General features: G+C 37.3%; 1 protein-coding gene across 4 annotated transcripts in view; it reads left to right on the top strand.

The window, feature by feature from the left end:
* The window catches only part of LOC124641882 (octopamine receptor beta-2R), a 204,845-nt gene that overhangs the window by 85,325 nt on the left and 99,040 nt on the right, over positions 1-20,480 (top strand). For 3 of the 4 annotated variants that reach the window (XM_047180132.1, XM_047180131.1, XM_047180134.1), the window contains one exon: positions 4,194-4,212. The exons of the other annotated variant lie outside the window; for it this stretch is intronic. The gene's annotated coding sequence lies outside the window, so the exon portion shown is untranslated. The remainder of the gene's footprint in view (positions 1-4,193; positions 4,213-20,480) is intronic. 4 annotated transcript variants of the gene reach the window in all.

Below are 20,480 nucleotides of genomic sequence, written 5' to 3'. Positions count from 1 at the left end.
TGTTTTACAAGGAGGGACTTCCTATCTGACCTCCAACCCAATTACCCGGGCAACCCAATATCCATGGGTAAGACTGGTCAAACAAGTGCCTCTTGAAACGAAAAAAAAATTACACTTCTATCGTGTAAAAAATGTTATATTATGTAATTAATTAAATAGACACATTAACCCCCTTACTTATAAAATCTCTAATCACCTTCTAAGCAACATTTTAACTAATCACTACTTAAAGTCTTAAGTAGTGATTAAATGTTAGTTGAGACATGCTTAAGCAACGTTTATAAGTAAGAATTTTCTTAAACAGCCCTTAAGTATTACTTATATTTAATTGACGGTTATAAGTAAGGCTGAATATTTATCTACCTCTACAATTTATTTATTTAAAATTATTAACAATAAAGACTCGAAAAAGGTTTCAACCTAATCTCACAGTTTTAATCGCCGGTTATAATTTTAAGCTGGGTTTAACAATAAATTTATGGTAAGGCTAAAACGGCTTACTTAAATAGATATTTTTTAATCCCCGCTACTGTAATAAAAGGGATACAAATTGAGAATTCCAGGGCTTTTTACAAAATATAATTACGACTGAGTGAATTAAAAACTAGCTATATCCTACAAGCGTCGCTCATTTTATGGATCTGTATTCTTGTACGAGCAGTTTCCTGCGTTTTCATTCATTTCCCAAGGGAACTGCGTATTACATCCCCATAGAATTAGCCTATTGTTATTCCTATGTATGCGCTATCTGTTCGGTACTTTTGCTTGAAACAGTAATAGATATCCAGAAATCTAAAGTTTACGTTTATAATATTAGCGTGTGTGTCATGTCTGAGAGAAGGCTACGTTATCTATATACATAGGTTTAGTTTATTTCCCAGATTGACAATTGAAAATACTTTTCAAAAGAGGCCAGCCGTTTGGAATACAGTAACAACAGAAACAAGATAATAACTTGCTCCACTTAAGTATAAAACCTGAACAAAATATTATACTCTAAAACAAGCGAACTAACTTCCTTTTTACACAGTGGTTAAACATGAAATTCTCTCTAAAAATGAAACATCAGCAAAAAGCTTGCTTCGTTGTGAGAATAAAAATCTCTTTATAAATCTGTCGCTTTATAGTATACGGTTTAAAGTCGTGGTGGCCTAGTGGGTAAAGGACCAATCTCTCAAGTATGAGGGCGCGGGTTCGATCCCAGGTCAGGCAAGTACCAATGCAACTTTTCTAAGTCTGTATGTACTTTCTAAGTATATCTTAGACACCATTGGCTGTGTTTCGGATGGCACGTTAAACTGTAGGTCCCGGCTGTCATTGAACATCCTTGGCAGTCGTTACGGGTAGTCAGAAGCCAGTAAGTCTGACACCAGTCTAACCAAGGGGTATCGGGTTGCCCGGGTAACTGGGTTGAGGAGGTCAGATAGGCAGTCGCTTCTTGTAAAGCACTGGTACTCAGCTGAATCCGGTTAGACTGGAAGCCGACCCCAACATGATTGGGAAAAAGGCTCGGAGGATGATGCTTTATAGTATACGGTTTTCTAGGTCGTAACATAGTGTAGTTTACTGCATATTGTTTTGTAAGTATTATGCTAAATAATAATATGTGTTACATTGTATTGTACTCGGCAAACATAGTGTAGGACTTCCTCAGGCACGGTGGAGTGATGACTTGCGCAAGACGGCTGGCAGGAGCTGGATGCGAGCAGCCGAAAATCAATCTCAGTGGCGTGCACTTGGAGAGGCCTATGTCCAGCAGTGGACTGCGATAGGCTGATGATGATGATGATACTGTACCTTTGTAAGTACACTTTGCAGACAGCCGATAGTTTGCCCGATGGTTGGCAATTTATTTTTTAAAGAAAATCTTGGTTCCGAACTAAGTTTACAGTCGGTATGACGCAGGGTAAATACCTGATCTTTGTAATGTATTATACCTCTCCAACCCAAAACCAATCAAGAGAAAGGCGCAGACATACCATTAGTGTTACCCTTTTATCCCAATGTAAATATTAAAAAAAAAAAGATCTTTGCAATGAGCATACATTCATATTCATACTCATCTATGACTTTAAACAAACTATCGGCTGACTAAAAGTTTGGAGTGTGTGGGTGCTCTAATGGTTCACTGACAGAATAATGACATTTTGAACTGAAGTTCTATCCCTAAATGACGCAGTAGTGCGAACTATTCTTGACAATTCATCTAAATTACTTGACTAACAAAACATATAGTGATGGGCACAACATAACACTGAGTTCGTTACCGTTCCTTCAAAATGAACCGCCGCATTATTTTAAGATTATTTTCGTTTTAAATTGGCGGAATCATTTGTTTTATATTTTAGTTATTTAAGTGGAAACCAAAAAAAGGTAATATTCATATAATAAAATTGTTTTATTTATTCTTTGTTACAAGTACATTGAATTGAATGTGCGAACAGAATATTAATCAGACTCCGATTTGCTTGAGGAGGTGGTGTCTTCATCATCATCTTCGCCTACATGTATAATTATATTATTATCAATAACAGAATCAATCCTGATATCTCGGTCTAACAAAAGCCGGGTAATCAAATAAAAACAGATCGAAAACACTTGAAAAACGTGGTCTATGCGCACGAAACGACAACGGACGACTGTTTTAGCGTCACAAAATGGCGGCCCATAACGCCATTTGGGGTTACCATTTTTAATCTAAGTATAAAAATGCGGTTTGGTCATAGTTTTATTTTTATATTTCATAAACGTTATAATTAAGTCTTATAGTCCATTATTTTCCAATTCTTAAAAAGAAAATCAAAACGTATTATTTTATATTATAACTGTATAAGAACAGATTACGATACTTGCCTGTTATTTTTAGCACAGCACTACAAAATATAAACCGCTGACATAACCTTGTAATAGCGCAGTATAGATTTAGAAAAATATTGTTTACCAAGTTATTTGACACTCAGTTTGGCACAAAATTATAACATTCATTGATTATTGATATAATAATGTTGTTTTAATGCTCCTCAATTGTTAAAACGGTAAACAACCAGCAAAAATATTTTTATCGTAACTGCAACGCCATTGCAAAGTTACGTCGTCAGTTCAATCGCGACGTGTCAGGAACGCATTCTCTGAATGGCCGAACTATAGATTGAAATCTATATTAAAACTCCTTATCAGAAACATTCATAAAAAACAATCTTAAACCACACTTAAACATTACAGAAACCTCATTTTTAATTCCAAGTTGAAAATTAAAATTTTAAATTTCCCGCCACCGCATTATTCGCGAAGAAAAAACTCAGTATATTCAGTGCTAGAATAAAAATGTCTTTCAAAACGCTTGGTTCAAAGTAAATGCTTTTCTAGGCCGTAACATAGCACTTGAATGCATATAGCGTGGGTATTTCTTGCTGAAAGAAACATGGGCTCTTGTCCCCGTTTTAGCAAAGAGTAGGAATTCTAGCATGGAGGTTTTATCAAAATTATTGGTACCTATTTTTTTAGTGCGTATTTTTCTGTTGAATTTCAAAATGTGTATTTCTAAGGATGGTTTAGAGTGATTAAAAAAAACATTTGTACCCCAAAATCCCTGAAACCAGACAATCACAGAGTCATCATCATCATCCTCATCCTCCGAGCCTTTTCCCAATCATGTTGGGGTCGGCTTCCAGTCTAACCGGATTCAGCTGAGTACCAGTGCTTTACAAGGAGCGACTGCCTATCTGACCTCCTCAACCCAGCTGCCCGGGCAACCCGATACCCCTTGGTTAGACTGGTGTCAGACTTACTGGCTTCTGACTACCCGTAACGACTGCCAAGGATGTTCAATGACAGCCGGGACCTACAGTTTAACGTGCCGTCCGAAACACAGCCAGTGGTGTCTAAGATATACTTAGAAAGTACATTCAAACTTAGAAAAGTTGCATTGGTACTTGCCTGACCTGGGATCGAACTCGCGCCCTCATACTTGAGAGGTTGGTCCTTTACCCTCTAAGACACCACGACTCCAACAGAGTAAAACAGCATATATTTTGTTCGGATACTGGAAGAAATTCCCCAGGACGAACTAGTCGACAATAAACATTATTGTTTGTCTTTATTAAAAGCATTAAATATATATTTTTTTTTTTTCTTACACTATAAACCCGTTTAATTTTAAAATATTCACTATCAATTACCTTTTCTTGTTACAGATTCTATGAACTGCACTTGGTAAGTAAAAAGTGAGAAAACCTTTCAGCAAATTAAAAAGTACGTTTAATAATTTTCGTAATGTGTTATTAAACCCGACTACGGGGTCAATAAGTAAATAAATAACAAGAGGAAAAATCTTTTTCATCACATTTTCCTCGAACGAACGTAACGAAGTGTGAAGAAATTCATTTCATTAAAAAAAACAAGCATAATCTTTGTAACTGGTTTACTTAAAAACAAAAACTTTTTATATTTGAAAAAAATGTTTTCTACTCTCTTAAATTTTGACTATGCCATATTTTTACTATGATCACAATATTTATAATTATGCAAAGAAAAAGCTTATCGAGACAAAATATCACGACAACTACCATAGACATCAACTAGGTACAAGTAAAATCTAAAGAGAACAAAATACCTTGTCTAAAGTAAAATGTTAAAGAAACAGAAATAAGAATTTTGAACCCTCTAGCTATCAGAAATAAGGTTCAATTTAGATTACCAACTAATTTCAGTCTTCTTTGCTATTCAGCGAAACCAAAGCAATGACAAGGACAAATGTATTCTCAAAGGATCTTATTACACTTGACCCGGACATAGAAACATTATATCAGTACTATATAAAGTTACTTTGTGTTATATATATCTTCAAATAAACCACATTGGATCTCTAAGAGCATTACTGTTCTCTTAGTTACAATATATGACATTCAAGTCTTCAGATCATTGTACAAAGCGATGTGATGTACTGAGAATATCGTCAAAGTAATGTAATACTACTGTTTTTTGTTGTTACGTACTTTTTCCCTCTCTGGTTTCCTTGACTGATCTCGGAGATCAAATTTCGAAAATCAAATTAAGTCAGCACAATCAAAATAATGTGATGGTTTAGTGAATAAAACAAAGCTCTCAAGTACGACTGGGCGGATCACTACCAAAGTAACTTTTATAAAGCTATTGCTATCCAAGTGTACCAAAATCATCAAATGACCCCTCCCGCTGTGGGTTAGCAGCGGTGAGGGAGTGTCAGACTCTTACTGACTAAAAACCGTCGTGTTCCGTCATAGGCCTTTTATATACTAGGGCCGCGGTATCTTTTTCGAATAACCCGCAGCCCCGGCAGGCCTTGGCCTTGCTGGGCCTGCGGGTTGCTGACATCTCTTTGAGGAGCGCGTGGAACAACGCGCGCCGTCGACTCGGGTCTGTCGTCTAAGTAGACAGAGGGACGATGAGCCACCCGAACTCACCGCCCACAGACCCACGCCTACGGTGGCCGGGAGTCATCACGCGACACCCGGCGCCCGTAGTGTCTACCTGGTCCAGCGCGGGGGCGGCCGGGATCAGAGGTGCGCACTCTCTGGCGTTCCACCTTCTCGAGCATGACCGCTTCGCAGAAGGAGGCGACGGCATCCCTACCTCTACCTACCATACCTCTATTACCCACATACCTCTGTTAGACTTCTTACACTTAAGAAAAAGAACGTTGATGAGACCAGAACTAAGCTTGTTTCCTCTACATATACTATAAAAAAAAACTATAAACTCAAATCATATTTGGGAACAAAAAAATGCATTATTATCATTACACAGCAAAATGGTAGTTCATTCTTGGTTTACTGCTTAAAACATTCTTCGTCCCATCAATTTCATTATTTAATTTACCAAATACGACGGAAAAAGACATAAAGAACAAAAGTAAATAAATCAAGCAACATTACTAAAAGTACATCAGAGCCACCTGATCCAAAGAGAACAAAATAGTTCTATAACAAAACAGAGACAAACTAAGTAATTGAGTAAAACTTCTTTCCGTCCCTGTCTTTTGTTTGTCGTTCGATGAGTAAACTAATAAACTGAGTGTGTTGGGTAACTGAGAGTGATAAATAATACGCGAGACGTTCCAATTTCGTGGGGGTTCGAATTTTGAAAAATTAGGTTGTGATGGCCAGTGTGGATTTCAACATTTCTCTTTTGTGTTTTATAATAAGTTTTCATAGGTTTTTATGAAGTTTTTTGGTTGCCAATCTTTTTAAATTGCTAGCAGTTTATTAAAAATAATACAGTTTTTTTTTTGGACTGTTCTAAAACCAATAATTCGATTACTTGTGATAGCTGTTAACAGCAACTTACATTTACAGCGTGTTCACACCAGAAGATATTCCGCTCAGTTTTTCTGGGGTTTTTCGATTCGCACGAAAATCCACCAGTGTGAAATCGCTGTTATTTACGTCATGGTAGAACATTACGATTATATTGAAGCATTTTATACATAATTATCGTAAATAAATAAAACAATTTTAATTCTCATAATATCAACCACACAAAATTAAATACTAACCAATAAAAAGCCACAAAATATTAAATAAACGTTAAAACAGATTTAAGTATAGAACGCAAACTACCCCATTGAATCTCAAGCACTCTCATTGTCTATTGAAGCTTTAAATCAAAACCTACGTTGAAAATTAAAGTGGGCCTTTATTAACCCTTCATTATGCTTCGTCCAGAAAGGTTTTCAATAGAAATCAATATTTTAAAAGGCTATTTAGGTAAACCTTTTGAATTCAGTGGCTAATATTAGACCTTAAATAATGTATGAAGTTCGCGTGGTCGTAGCTTTTAGAGATATTGTGTTTGATCAATACATTTTTTAGACTGGGAAAATGTTTTCTATAGTGAAAAATTAAAATTGATTGATTTGACTACGGAATTAATTACCTTCAAGTTTGCATATACCTAAAAGCTTTCATGTTCATCTTAAAATTCAACCTCAAATAATCTTAGGACAGTATCCAAAATGTACTATTTCCAAAAAAAAAACTTAAAAATACGTGTATTAAGCAGACTCTAATAAATTAATATAAATTGGCATCACACAGTGCGATACCGACAGGTTTTCATCTATGAGCGCCACCCAATTTCCCGCCATTTATAACAAAATGGCCGCCGTGACAGCCACTTGAAACATTGCAGCTGCTTTCGTTACATTTTTAATCGTGTATTTGCAATAGAGAGTGTTTGGATTAATCAGCAGTTTCATGTGGACGATAGTAATTAGTGGTTTTACCCGCTGCGTCAAACTACTACAACTACTTCAAACCACTAATATTGTCTAGAAAAAAAATATATTATGCCTAATGTCTGCCTAATCCAAGATATTACGCGCAACACATTACGAGCGGCAAAAATCGTTCGGTTTTTCCGCGCGGAAAATCCCCTAGTGCGAAAAGCTATAAGGATGGACATAATTATGCTGAAAAAGACTCTCAACACAAGTTAACTTTATGTGTAAAATCTTTTTTTTTATCAATTTACATCTGATACATAGGATACAAATTTTATTTCTTTGTGATGGTTAATAACAAAAGAAATATTATTACTGAAAATTATGCAAGTAAGCAAGAGCAATCGGTGTCTGCAGCAGAACTGGTTATGGCAGAATTCAATTTCCCGTTTGGAAACCGAATTTCATGCCGGCTGTTATTGATAAATTTGTATTATATTAATACTTTATATGTTTTAACTAATATATGTAAAAATCGAGTACATATTGAAGTATTTGTATGAAATAGCATATTAAAATCGCATGCAAGAACAAAGTAAGCTCAGCTTTAAGTAATGACTATGGGGCCAATTTTAAAACCCTCGATGTTCCCTAATCAAAGAAATGAAGGCTTCATTTGGAAGCCGACCCCAGCTATTTGGGAAAAGGCTAAACAGGTGATTTATTCCACAACTTTACTGCACTTGCTAAAAATCTCCTGGATTATAACCAATATTCTTATGACGCGATATCATATTTGTGTGACGGGTATTTTCTATGACATCAAGATCTGTCGTCATTTGGAGACATCTCACTTTGCATGTATATGAGTTGATACACAATATTTATTACAAGTATTATGTGGGTGGAAATGTACTTAATATAGTCCGTCAGTCATTTATTAATAGGTGTTGATATATAATATTTATTGTGGGTGTCAGTTATCGGCTCAATGATCTTATTTACGGGGAATATTTTAAATGTCTACATTGTATATGTATTGTTAAAGGTATAATTAGATACAGAATGTAATATATATTTATAGACGGACAGGGGTTGTCATTTATCGGTTCAATGCTCGTGCCGCTAAGCTTTTAATAGGTTTACAAATAAATGAAGGCATATAATACGTGTATAACAATAGCTAAGATACTTGATGCATAAAACATTATTAATTGTACTTTAAAATTCAAACAGTGTTACAGTTAGGTACTTGTTTAGCGATAAAATCATTTTTAATTTAACCATGACATCCTTGAGGAACATGCAGGTACTTCTAGAAGTTTGAAACTTAGGTACAACTTCATGAAAAATTGTATTACCTATAGCTAATGTGTTTATGGTCGTATGCAACTGAACAATCCTTTTAACTACTATGTTGTGACAATGTACGATTAAAGTACGCAATTGCGCGAACGTTGACAGTAACACTCGTCGCCGCCCACTTACCGGCCAATTTACTAGAATCGAGGAAACATACGGTCCATACCATGGAAAACAAAATGACAAGCGGAGATGTCATAACGCACCTCCTAAGAAAGTAGCGCGAAAGAAGCCAAAATGCAGGTGTTCGGGGGACGAGGAATGGTAGTAGCTCCGCCTCTATTCGCTTTTTTTACAACCCACCCATACTTTAATCATATCACCAATCAATAAAGACCAATCCTTGACGGATTGGTTTTAAATTGACAAGGAACCTGAAAGTCTCGTTAGTACCATTAACGGGTCACGCGTTACCATACATTACTTGACCTACAAGAAGGCGCCTGACCTACCTTTCTTATGGCATCTCCGCTATCTTTCCCTTCTCCATGGTTCGTACTAATTAACTAGTGTTCACGCTTTGGATGTGCAAGTCAATGCCAAGGGGCTTGGCACCGTTTGAGGACGATTTGTAGGAAGAAAACATTGACACGTATTTACAGAATGTCGTTTTTAGGGAAAATGTATGTGCAATATTTGGTTATTATCTAAATTAAAAAGTAGGATAAAACTGATGGACTATGAGGAGGACAAAATTTCAAAATTGACAAATACTTTTTTGCTGGTGGTCACTATAAATGAGTGGATTCCCGTGTGTGTGAAGCGTTTTATTGACCTATCTGTTTGATATTATATAATCTTAGTAAATCTTTCAACTAAGTAAAGGTTTTATTATTTATCTGTCAAAAATGTTACTGTGATCCAAATTATAGCTATTTTGGCTTAGTTTTTTTTTTCAATAAAGTTGCGGCATTAAATTGTAGCAATACTTTCTCTTATAAATCGATTGCACCTGCACTTAGACAAATTGAATAAGACTTCTCTAAAGGTAACCCTAAGCCTAGTATTTCTTGAAATACGCAATATTACTACAAGTTGAAGCTAATAAATTATCGCAGCGATTAAAATCGGATGCTTCTAATTAAATCTGCACAGTACTACACAGTTTTCATAGCACTATGGGTAGATAATTAAGCGTTCTGGCTTGGCACTCGGCGCTTCCACGTGTGTAGTGACCGAGAGGCCATTATCAAGGTACTTGCATATGAATCAGTCACCTTCTCAGTATATCTTCATTTGGTGTTGTCTTCCCTATTATTTTGATGTGGGAAATCGGTCCCAAAATGATTATATACCGTGGACATGGCACACGGCCTTGAGAAATTAGCAGAATACAGATTTCAAATAGGTATTTTCCCTATTTTCATACAATTTTAATAAAGTTTTCAGTATTTGAAAATCACATTTTTTTAAATTCTCTGAGCGTACAATGATATAACCAAAATCATGACGATCGAGACTTCCAGACTATTGTTCTTGACAGCAAAGAAGATCAGCCCTCGGCAGGCGCAGATACAGGTGCATTCTCTATTTCCTCACTCTCATGGTCCAAAAAGACGGCAATCTGACACGACCAAAGAAAGATCAAGCCCAGGACTGACATTTACATTCTCAAACAACAATGTAAAATAGAGGTGAATATACTCAAAAAGATGCTGATACATTCACATTGGTTTCAAGATCAACAGAACATACAAAACAAGCTTACTACAACTGTCATGTCTTATATTTTGTCGCACGCTTGGCAGAGGCCCAAATTTTAATATAACAGTTCCGTATGTACCAGTGTCATTGCTAAAGTGTACGAACGTTTATGCGTTCCAATTAAAATTTTACTATCGTTACCACCGTTTGAACTTGGATTTTTATGTCATTTTTTTCATTAAAATGTTATGTAAGAGCGTATATCGTGGTCATTCATCATCATCGTCATCATCATCATCAGCCTATCGCAGTCCACTGCTGGACATAGGCCTCTCCATGATGGTCATTCATCATGATGCAATATATTTCCCCTATCATTATTTGCATCTGCCTAGCCTTTTCCCAAACTGTGTTGGGGTTAGCTCCCAACCACATGCAACTGAGTACTTGTACGACTGACTATCTGACTTTCTCAACCCATCTACCTGGGTGACTTTATACCCTTTGGTAAAACGTTGTATGAATAGTATGTCCCGAATATTAACATTATTTTTGTAGTTAGCCATGTCAGACACATTTTTTAAATACCTACATTTCCGATATTTGCAATATCCCCAAAACTTTACAGAATAACCTTTTAATCAAAGGCATGACCACAAAACGTAAATATTTGTAGCGTGGAAACGCTACTAATATAAAGTTAGTAACAATATTATCTTTGTGGCGACCATGGTCGCATATGACAAAATATCGTAAATACTTGCGTAAATATTCTAAAAGCGTATTATGTTATATTTTATTAACTGTGAATTAAGGTTATATAAATAAAGAACGTCCTGTTCAGAACTCAACAGTAAGTAGTTTAGATTTACTCTACAGATTATTTATAATGCAGGTGAATCAAATATAAAAGACTTAAATAATAACTCCTACGGTAATCGTTTTAAGTAATGACTTTTTTCTCATATTTTTATTTAACTACATACGTTACCGTCAATATTTTATTATTTATTCAACGTATTACAACGTTCTTTTATATTTTAAAAATTCAATTAACTTATCCAAACGGTATTTTGTGACAGGTCGTCTCGTAATCTAGTGTAACCTCGGTCTGAGTAATAATTATTTTTAGTGAGGAAAAAATGCGTCCGCTAAACTATCCCAAAGAATTTAATAACGTCATACAACGCATTTTTAAATGAAAAATGTACTAACATTTTTGTTGTTTGAATAAATTAGACAATTCTACTCTGGTAATGACGGATATGAGATAAAAGAATTACAGTTTACTGTTTACATAACTTTTCAAGTGGGATGTAGATCTCTCAATTTAAAATTGCATATGACGGTTTTTTGAGAAAATGTTGTTAAAACAACAAGAAAACTAGACTCGATAAGATATACCTTCAGGCGTTTCTCCTATCTAGGGTCGCGTTTATCATTGAACTTTACCTTGATTGTGATAATAATTTTGATGCAAATGATTGAGAAATATTTACTGACAATGAGCACATAATGATAATATTTGAAAACTCAAATACCCAAAACATTTGTCAGTAACAAAAACAGGTGTTGTCCTATATTTTCAACCAAATCTACATATTTCGTCATCATCGTAACAGCAATAACTATGAGTAATATTTTTTTAAAGCCATTGACACCGTTGACTGGACAATCTATGTATCTCTATTAATATAATGAAGAATAAACTTGTTTTCGATTTGTTTGTTCGTTTGAATTCTGTAGGCTCCGAAATTACTGGACTGATTTGAATAACTCTTTCACTCTTGGTAAACTGGACTATCCTCGTGTAACTAAGGTTAAATTAAGTCCGGATACGAGAAGAAGTTTCCATAAGACGGGGGTGAAACCGCGGGAAAATTGTGACTGAGAAATAAAATTATGGCTTGACAATTTATTATTTTCAGCAACTAAGCGTCTTGTCCATTATTTATACATTACCAGGGTTTAAGCTCCAAGTAGGTTACACACGTAATTATTTTTGTTTGTTATTTCCATTATGTCAAATAATGAGAGCGTTGTCGTCACGTGAATAAATATAATCCGCAATTAGTCAGTTGTCACATTTAATCTTGGCAATACTTTTAAAGTGTTTTAAAATATCCTAAATTGTACTGAAGGGACAAATTGAGGATTTTTTGTTGGAATCTGGTACAGCGTTTATTTATTTTATTTAAAATTGCGGTAAGTGCAGTGAATGTTAAGTATTTCTTCGATTAAAAAAGCGCAATTAATTGATCAAAAGACAAAGCAAATAATTTTAATGAATTTTACTTATTTCAAACCTACTTTTTAACAGCAAGTAAAAATCTGGTCGCCACCAAAAAAATAAACAAAATATTTATTTTTCCGGCGACCATCCGCGTTTGCATCGAACTGATAATACTACATTGGCATGTAGCCATCTTCACTCATTACTAGTGGGGACAAAACTATTTCTGGCTCATTTCAGTACACTTCGAGTTCAGACGACCAAGGTCACCTTCGAGGTCACCGATTACCGTCCTATCAGTATATGGTAATTGTTGGCTGTTCCGTGGTACTGATTTAAAAGATAAACTGGTTGTTAGCGAATTGAAGATGGATTAGTGGGATTTTTTTATCGTTTTGTGGGCGGTGATGAGGGGTTGTGAGAATAGGAACTTCAGATAGATTAGAGGTGAGGAAATACATACACATTTTTATATTGTTAAAATAGAATTTGGTAGGTACCTGTATATTGAGACATTACGAAAGAGAAGACGTGTGTGTGGTCGTTTTAAGGCGGAAATATAAAATAGTAAAAGCATTTGTCTTTTACTCAAAGATATCTAAAGATGCATATTTGCGCCATAACGGTCATTCCTGCAAACAAGATTGAAGCAATAAATAATTATTAATGTCATTAATAATACACCAACATTCCAATATTGTGATGCGCATACTATGTTCGATGTTTTGTTTATTAGATAAATTGTTACTAAGGAGGAAATCTATTGATACACACGTATTTTAAATTTTAAAACGTTGACTAAAAGTGACTTTTTGGGTTTAGTTAAACCTACATTAAAGCTTTTTGAAATATTTAACACTTCAGCTTTGAATGTAGTCGTTAGTGCAATAAGTTATTGAGAAAATTTTGTTAATTGTACCTTACCTACACTTTATTTATAGCCTTCAGGAACCGTTAATTTCTCAAGTTTCAGAATACGTACTTACAAGTATATCTATTGAAGCAAATCCATTAAGCCGTGAGAACTTTACTCAAACTTCACCGTATCTACGCCAAGTTCGACGTAAGTTATATTTGACGTACTCAACGAGTTTCCAATTAATAGCGTTAATTAATAATTTTATGTACAGGTGATAACATTGGTTTCATCATTATGGCTTCTGAGAAAAGATTTTAAGTTTTCTTTTCTGTTATATTTTTTCAATTCTCAAGTATATATAGGTCACATTATTAGGTAATTCTGAAAATAGCAAGAGCTTTCAGTATCAAAAAATTAAATATACAAGAATTAACACAATGATTTTTTTTTCGTTTATTTCGCACACCACTATGTCACATCCGAATGAAAACATAAACATCGATAGATTATCTAATGTATGCTATAAAACACGATATATTTAAAGAATACACACTTTTCCGACATCAACATAGCGTGTCAATAAATTTTATCGACTTTAGCGGATCTCACACTACCAAAGTGTTGGGAAGCGGAACGATGCTCCTACTAAAGTATTAAAAGCCAATGAAACTATACTCCTCAGTCTGTGTTTTATCCTACTATTAGGACATGATCTCCTCTACAACAGAAAAGTTTCAAGTGTTGAGCAATACACTTGTGGATTGTTGATGGCGATTTGAAAAGTCAAAGTAAAAAGTTTTTCTAAGATATTTTTCTCAATATTGATAAGAAGTAGAAATGACTGAATTTAAACAACATTCGTTTTGGCTATTTTATCACTAACATTCTTATGAAGCACTTTTACCACTAACTCATCTTGATTGAGGTAACGTATTAGCGATCACTGATATAAACACAGCGCGAGCGGTTATCAAAATGTAACGCAAGGCAGTGTGAGATCCACCCATCCCACATACCCTTTATTTCAATGTTGGACAACCCACGGACTATTCATAGCCATTCATAACTCAAAGAGCAGTTTGTTCAAAGATAAAATGAAACTAAAGACTCATTGTCACGAGTAGGTTCTCAAAGAAAATTCTAGAATAAACACAACTGTTTTTCTTAACGGCTTTTGTGTTTCAGTAATGGAAAAAAATTGCTTAAAGCAGGTTAATTATGACCAAGTTTGTCTTCAGTGTTCGACACAGTTACTTCGGCCCTGGTAAACTGTGGTCATCTGATGATTTCTCATTTCCTACTATACAAAAGAAGACTGTGTTTTGTTACTGACTGACATGAATGACATTGCACACATGAACGGTGCAGCTGTTGATAGGTAGATACAAGCTCGCTGTCATCCCGCCTTTAGCTTTTTATATTGATTTTATAAAATGGTACATATGAGGTATGATTTAAGGGTCAAATTCTTATAACAAGTTAATCGCTGGGTTGGAGCTGTTCCGTACTGTGCTGTTTATGTGTGCCATAACCTTTAGTCATTCTTTTAATTAACATCACAACCATTTAGTAAAATAAATAAGAAACATACTTCACAAGACGTTTACAATTTCCTATTTCTTAAAATTCTCTCGCCTTCTAATGGCCAGTTTCCGTTGACGTTTCCTGGTTTGTGTGAAAACTGTTCAAGAATATTCAATGTCGTAGAAGAAAAATATACTGATTTATGAACCCAGTACACTAGCTTCCGCACATGGTTTCACCCATGTCATTTCGGAACTGATATATGCACCAGAATACAAAAACAAGCATTTTTTTAAAGATTTTTATAATTCTGTATTCTATTCTATTTTTGGATATGGCAATCCGTGTCGATGTCAATTCGACGATTCTGCCAATGACAAGTGGGATGACAAGCAAGTAGTGCTTTTAATGAAAAAAAAATAAAAATAATAATTATATATTGATTTAAGACGGAGCTGTGGCCGATCTTGTGTAACTTAATGTGTTAGTAGGACGGCACTGAAACAAACAGAAATACATTTACATATATAAAAATAACAAGAAAATGTTAGTAACACATAACATACATATACCACAACCATACAAACTGAGGCCTAAATATAGGCCACAGTTTATAATTTAATATTGTTTTGATGTATAAACATCAACAGCATCTGGAGCAGTTCTGGACAGGAGTGGGATAAGAGGGAACGGAAATTAGTAGGGAGAGGAATTTTAAGTTTTTGGAGACGACCATATAAATCAAAGGATGAGTTGTTAGGACAGTCAAAAAATATATGGTCCAGGGTACCCTCATCCAGTCCACACTCGCAGAGGGATGAATCCTGCACCCGAATTTTGCGCAGAAAGACCGGTGTACAACAGTGACCTAACCGTATTCTGCACAGGACTGAAATTACCCTTTTAGGGTATTTTTTAAATTTTGAAAACCACGGTTTTGGTTTTACAACCGGTTGAATGGCGAAATAAGAGCTACCCTTCTTTTTGCTGGAGATGTTCCAGCATTCCTGCCACGAGGTCTCAAGACTCAATTTAGGGAGGTTTAGCAGGTCATGCCCTTGAAGGGAGAAGTGTACAAGGTCAGCAGACTCAGATGAACACGCATCTTTGGCCAATGCATCGGCACATTCATTGCCCGCTATACCGCAATGGCTAGGAATCCAGACTAAGTGAACTTCTTTCTCTTGCCTAGTGCAGGAGAAAAGGGACTTTTTAATATCCAGGACAATAGGAAAATGGAGTTTAGTTCTAAAGGGATTCTGGGATAGGGCTTGGAGACAGCTAAGGGAGTCAGTAAAGATAACTCCATAGCTAATCTCATGGGACTCTATAAAACGACAAGCTTCCAATAGTGCCACACACTCGCCTGTAAATACAGAAGACTCCTTCGGACATTTGAATTTCAAAATTATTTTAGAGTTCTGATAGTAAACCGCGGCTCCAGTACAGCCACCATTTGATTTGGAAGCATCCGTGAAGAACTTTTGAAACCCAATCCATCGTTCACCCAAAACCGCATTAAAGGCCGAATTTGCCGATGGGGAGTTTTTGGATATGCCAATGTTATAGAATATTTTAGGGGTGAAGCAAAGTACTTCATAGGGGTAATTAAATAGAGGAAGTCTGGGATATGGAGCAATGGGGGATTCTAAATTTTGAAAAAACCGGTATGCTTTTAGGAATAGGGGGATTTCTTTGTGTTCCCAATATTTGGAGCTGTGACAAAGAGTGTCAAGCTCTCTGAGTTTTGGGATGAGGGGGTGGGACGACTTGGGAATAACCCTGGATAGGAAACGGGAAGCAAGGTACTGACGTCTCAGGGCTAGAGGAGGTTCCGCGCATTCGACCTGCAAGGCGTTAATAGGCGACGACTTCATGCAACCTGAGATGATTCGAAGGCATTGAGATTGAATCCTATCTAAACCGGCCAAGGCACCTTTGTTGCTTGGAATCACCAAGTGTGACCCATAGTCCAGGATACTGCGGACTAAGGCATTGTAGACCAGTTTCATAGTGAAGGGATGGGCCCCCCACCAGACACCAGCGAGAGCTTTTAAGATGGAGATTGCTCTTTCGCATCTTTGGATCAAATAGTTAAAGTGGTGAATCCCGGATAATTTTGAATCTAAGAAAACGCCTAAAAATTTTGTTTTATTATTTATGGGAATATCTTGTCCTTGAATGTTAACTGAGACCTGAGGGATCAGTAGTTTTCGGGAAAAAATCACTACCGAGCTTTTTGGGGCGGATAACGTGAGACCATGGTTCAAAAGCCATGTGTGCAGAGAGTCCAGGGAGAGACAGAGAGATGAGGCAGCGTCCGCAATAGATGAATTTACTACATACAACACTAGGTCGTCCGCGTATTGTAGAAGGTGGCAGTCACAATTAAGGCAGGAGCCAATGTCTGCTGTATACAGGTTGTATAGTAGTGGGCTCAGAACTGAGCCTTGGGGAAGGCCCTTCCACGTCTGTCTCACCTCAAATACCTCCCCCTGCACTCTGAGCATCAAAGAGCGAGACATGAGGAGTGCGCATATACATTGTACCATCTTACCCGGAATCCTCAGCTGTTGCAATTTTTGCCTGAGAACTGGAAGAAGGACGCTGTCGTATGCGGAAGAGATGTCAAGGAAAGTGGCTACAGCAGATTCATTTTTGGAAAAGGCTGTACGGATATCAGTAACCAAAATTGCCACACTGTCCATGGTGCTAAGCCCCTTTCTAAAGCCAAACTGATGGCTCGGCAGTAAATCCCTAGACTCCACCAACCACTCAAGTCTATTTTTAATTAAATGTTCCAATATCTTGGCCAACACTGAGGACAAAGCAATTGGTCTAAGGCCATTCGGATCATCAGCAGTCTTGCCGGGCTTCAAAAGGGGAATTACTATCTGAGCTTTCCACTGTTCGGGAACCCAACCAAATTGATAACAATAATTTAATATTCCTAAAAAATACTTTTTTGCTTCAAAACCAAAATGAACTGCAAATGAGTACGGTATGCCGTCTATGCCTGGGGCGGAATCCCTAACATGACGTAACACCGCATCAAGTTCCTCCAACGAAAATGGTTCATTCATAGGATCGTCCAAAATATTTACAGACGGGAGCAGAAGTTCTGAGGAAGAAGGAACATAGGCTGGAGCAATTTTGTCGAAAAAGGATTCAGCAGTTTGTCTCGAGATAGGGGAAGAGATAGATGGGGAGCAGCCTCGCCTGAAACGATTAATGCTCTTCCAAACTGCTGAAATAGGAGTGGAAGGGGATAGAGAAGTGCAAAACTTAACCCAACCGCGACGTTTCTTCTTGCGAAGAAGCCGTCGAGATTGAGCTAACACTCGTCTGTACCGTATAAGATTGACGCTATTCATCGCATCATTGTACTGTTTTTCGGCCTCTTTTCTTTCTTTAATAACCGATGTGCATTCTTGATCCCACCACGGGGGTGACGGGATTTTATTTCTGGCACAGTTGCGCAACGGAAAGGTAGAGTCTGCGCTTGAGGTAATGGCCGAGATAAAGCCATCGTAGCAGCTCTTAGCATGGCAGTGACCAGAAGAATCTTGGAAACTTGAATTTAAATTTGGAAGCGTACTAATTTTCCCCTCCAGTAAAGATGCAAACTTCGACCAATCAGGTTTGGACAAGTTGTACTTCAATAGTGGAGGAGAAGTTTTCTCTAAATAAGTTTTATTAATTAAAGTTACAACAATGGGGAAATGGTCGCTACCATGCGTCAGAGTAGTACATTCCCAATGAATTGATGCCGCCAACTCAACTGAACAGAATGTGAGGTCTACACAACTCTTTTGCTGTCCTGGAAGGGATCTACGAGTAGGGCTACCATCATTTAAGATGCAAAGGTCTAAATCATCCAAGATTTCTACTAAACCTTCCCCAAACGAATCACAACGATTGGAGCCCCATCTAAAGTGGTGACAGTTGAAGTCACCCATGACGAGCACAGGTCCTACTATGCTATTCAAAATGTCCCTAATGGTGGTTAAAAACCTACGCTGAGGATGGGAAATATACACCGATAAAACAGTGATACCCTCGATTCTACACGCAACTATATTCATATCACCATCCAGAACCGGAAGGGACAAGGTGGAGAGGGGGACACGATTATTAACAAGGAGAGCCGACCCTCCATAGCCATCAGATCTGTCACATCTGAGAATATTAAATAGTGGTATATTAAAACTGAGACTCGGGGTGAGCCAAGTCTCAGCTACAGAGCAAGCCAGAGGCTTGAATTTGTTGAGGAGGAATATGAGGTCGTGCTTTTTATGCCACACGCTCCTCACATTCCATTGAAGGAATACTTGGCGAGGCGCCATTTCTAATATTTGATAAAAGGTTAGTTAATTGGTAGGCAACGTTGGACGGTAATTGGGTATTATTGGTGGATAGGATTGTAGATAGAAGTTTAATAAGTATATCTATTATTGAGGAAACATTACTATCAATGAATGGGTTATTCAGAGCGCAGCCATCAGGCTGTGAAGGTGCAGGGGAGTTAATAATCTGCTGATGGGCAGCTTTATCATAAGAGGGAGATAGAGGGGCATGGGTCCTTGGCTTAAGGAAAACAGTTTTGCGGTATGACTGAGTGGGGGCGGGAACTGCTTTTGCAGCATTCGCATAATTGCGAGAAGCAAGTGGGACAGATTTGCTAGCTTCAGCATATGAAAGGGACTTCTCAGCCATAACCGTCTTAATGGCCTTCTGTCTACCCAACTCCGGGCATGACTTGCTATTTGCAAAATGATTCCCTGAGCAGAGCACACAGAATGCCTCCGCCTCAGAAGTGCTGCAACCATCACCAGGGTGATCATGGCCGCACTTACTGCAGCGAGGCTTGGACCGACACACTAGTTCCACATGACCAAACCTGCAGCACTTACGGCACTGGATGGTGGGATAAACATATTGCTGAACTGGAAGGGAAGTGTAACAGCAAAAAACTCTTTGAGGCAATACTTGGCCATCAAAGGTAAGTACACATGTCTCTGTTGCCTTGAATTCAGTTACTCCATCTATAACTACTTTCCTGCTTATGCGACGAACTTTCAGGATTTCACCACAACCTGAAGGGACCTGTAAGTATTTTTGGGCTTCCTCTTCATTTAAATCTGTGGGAACACCAGTCACAACTCCCATCCTAGTTATATTAAAAGTGGGGATTGAGGCAACATAGCAGTTCTTATGTAAAATGCTGTTGATAATAAATGAGTTTGCATCCTGAGGGGATTTAAACTCTACAGACACACGGTTCCTACCAACTTTTTTAACACCATCACGGACAACGTTAGTAATATTATGTTTTTGTAGGAATATTCCGAAAGTAACAGGGTGTAGAGAGGTACCGGCGTTAGGCTGGGGCTCCAATCGAGAGACATGAACGATAAAAGGTGCCTTATCAGTAGCTGAGTACCTGCTGCGGCCAACTAGGTTCCTTTGTTGTTTGGATGGCGGGGTTGACACGCTAATGTTAGCATCATCTCCGGAGCGTTTCCTGGTATACGAGGTTGATGGGGTCTGGGAGTCCGCGATGCTGCAAGCAACATCAGCGAGTTGGGATAGCGGATAGTTGGGGGAAAGAGGAGCATATGCAGAGATGTCGGGAGGATCGGGATCGGGAGGTTTATTTT

The sequence above is a fragment of the Helicoverpa zea genome, chromosome 23 (genome assembly GCF_022581195.2).
Source record: "Helicoverpa zea isolate HzStark_Cry1AcR chromosome 23, ilHelZeax1.1, whole genome shotgun sequence".
NCBI lineage: Eukaryota > Metazoa > Arthropoda > Insecta > Lepidoptera > Noctuidae > Helicoverpa > Helicoverpa zea.
This window is presented reverse-complemented; position numbering and strand designations above follow the sequence as displayed.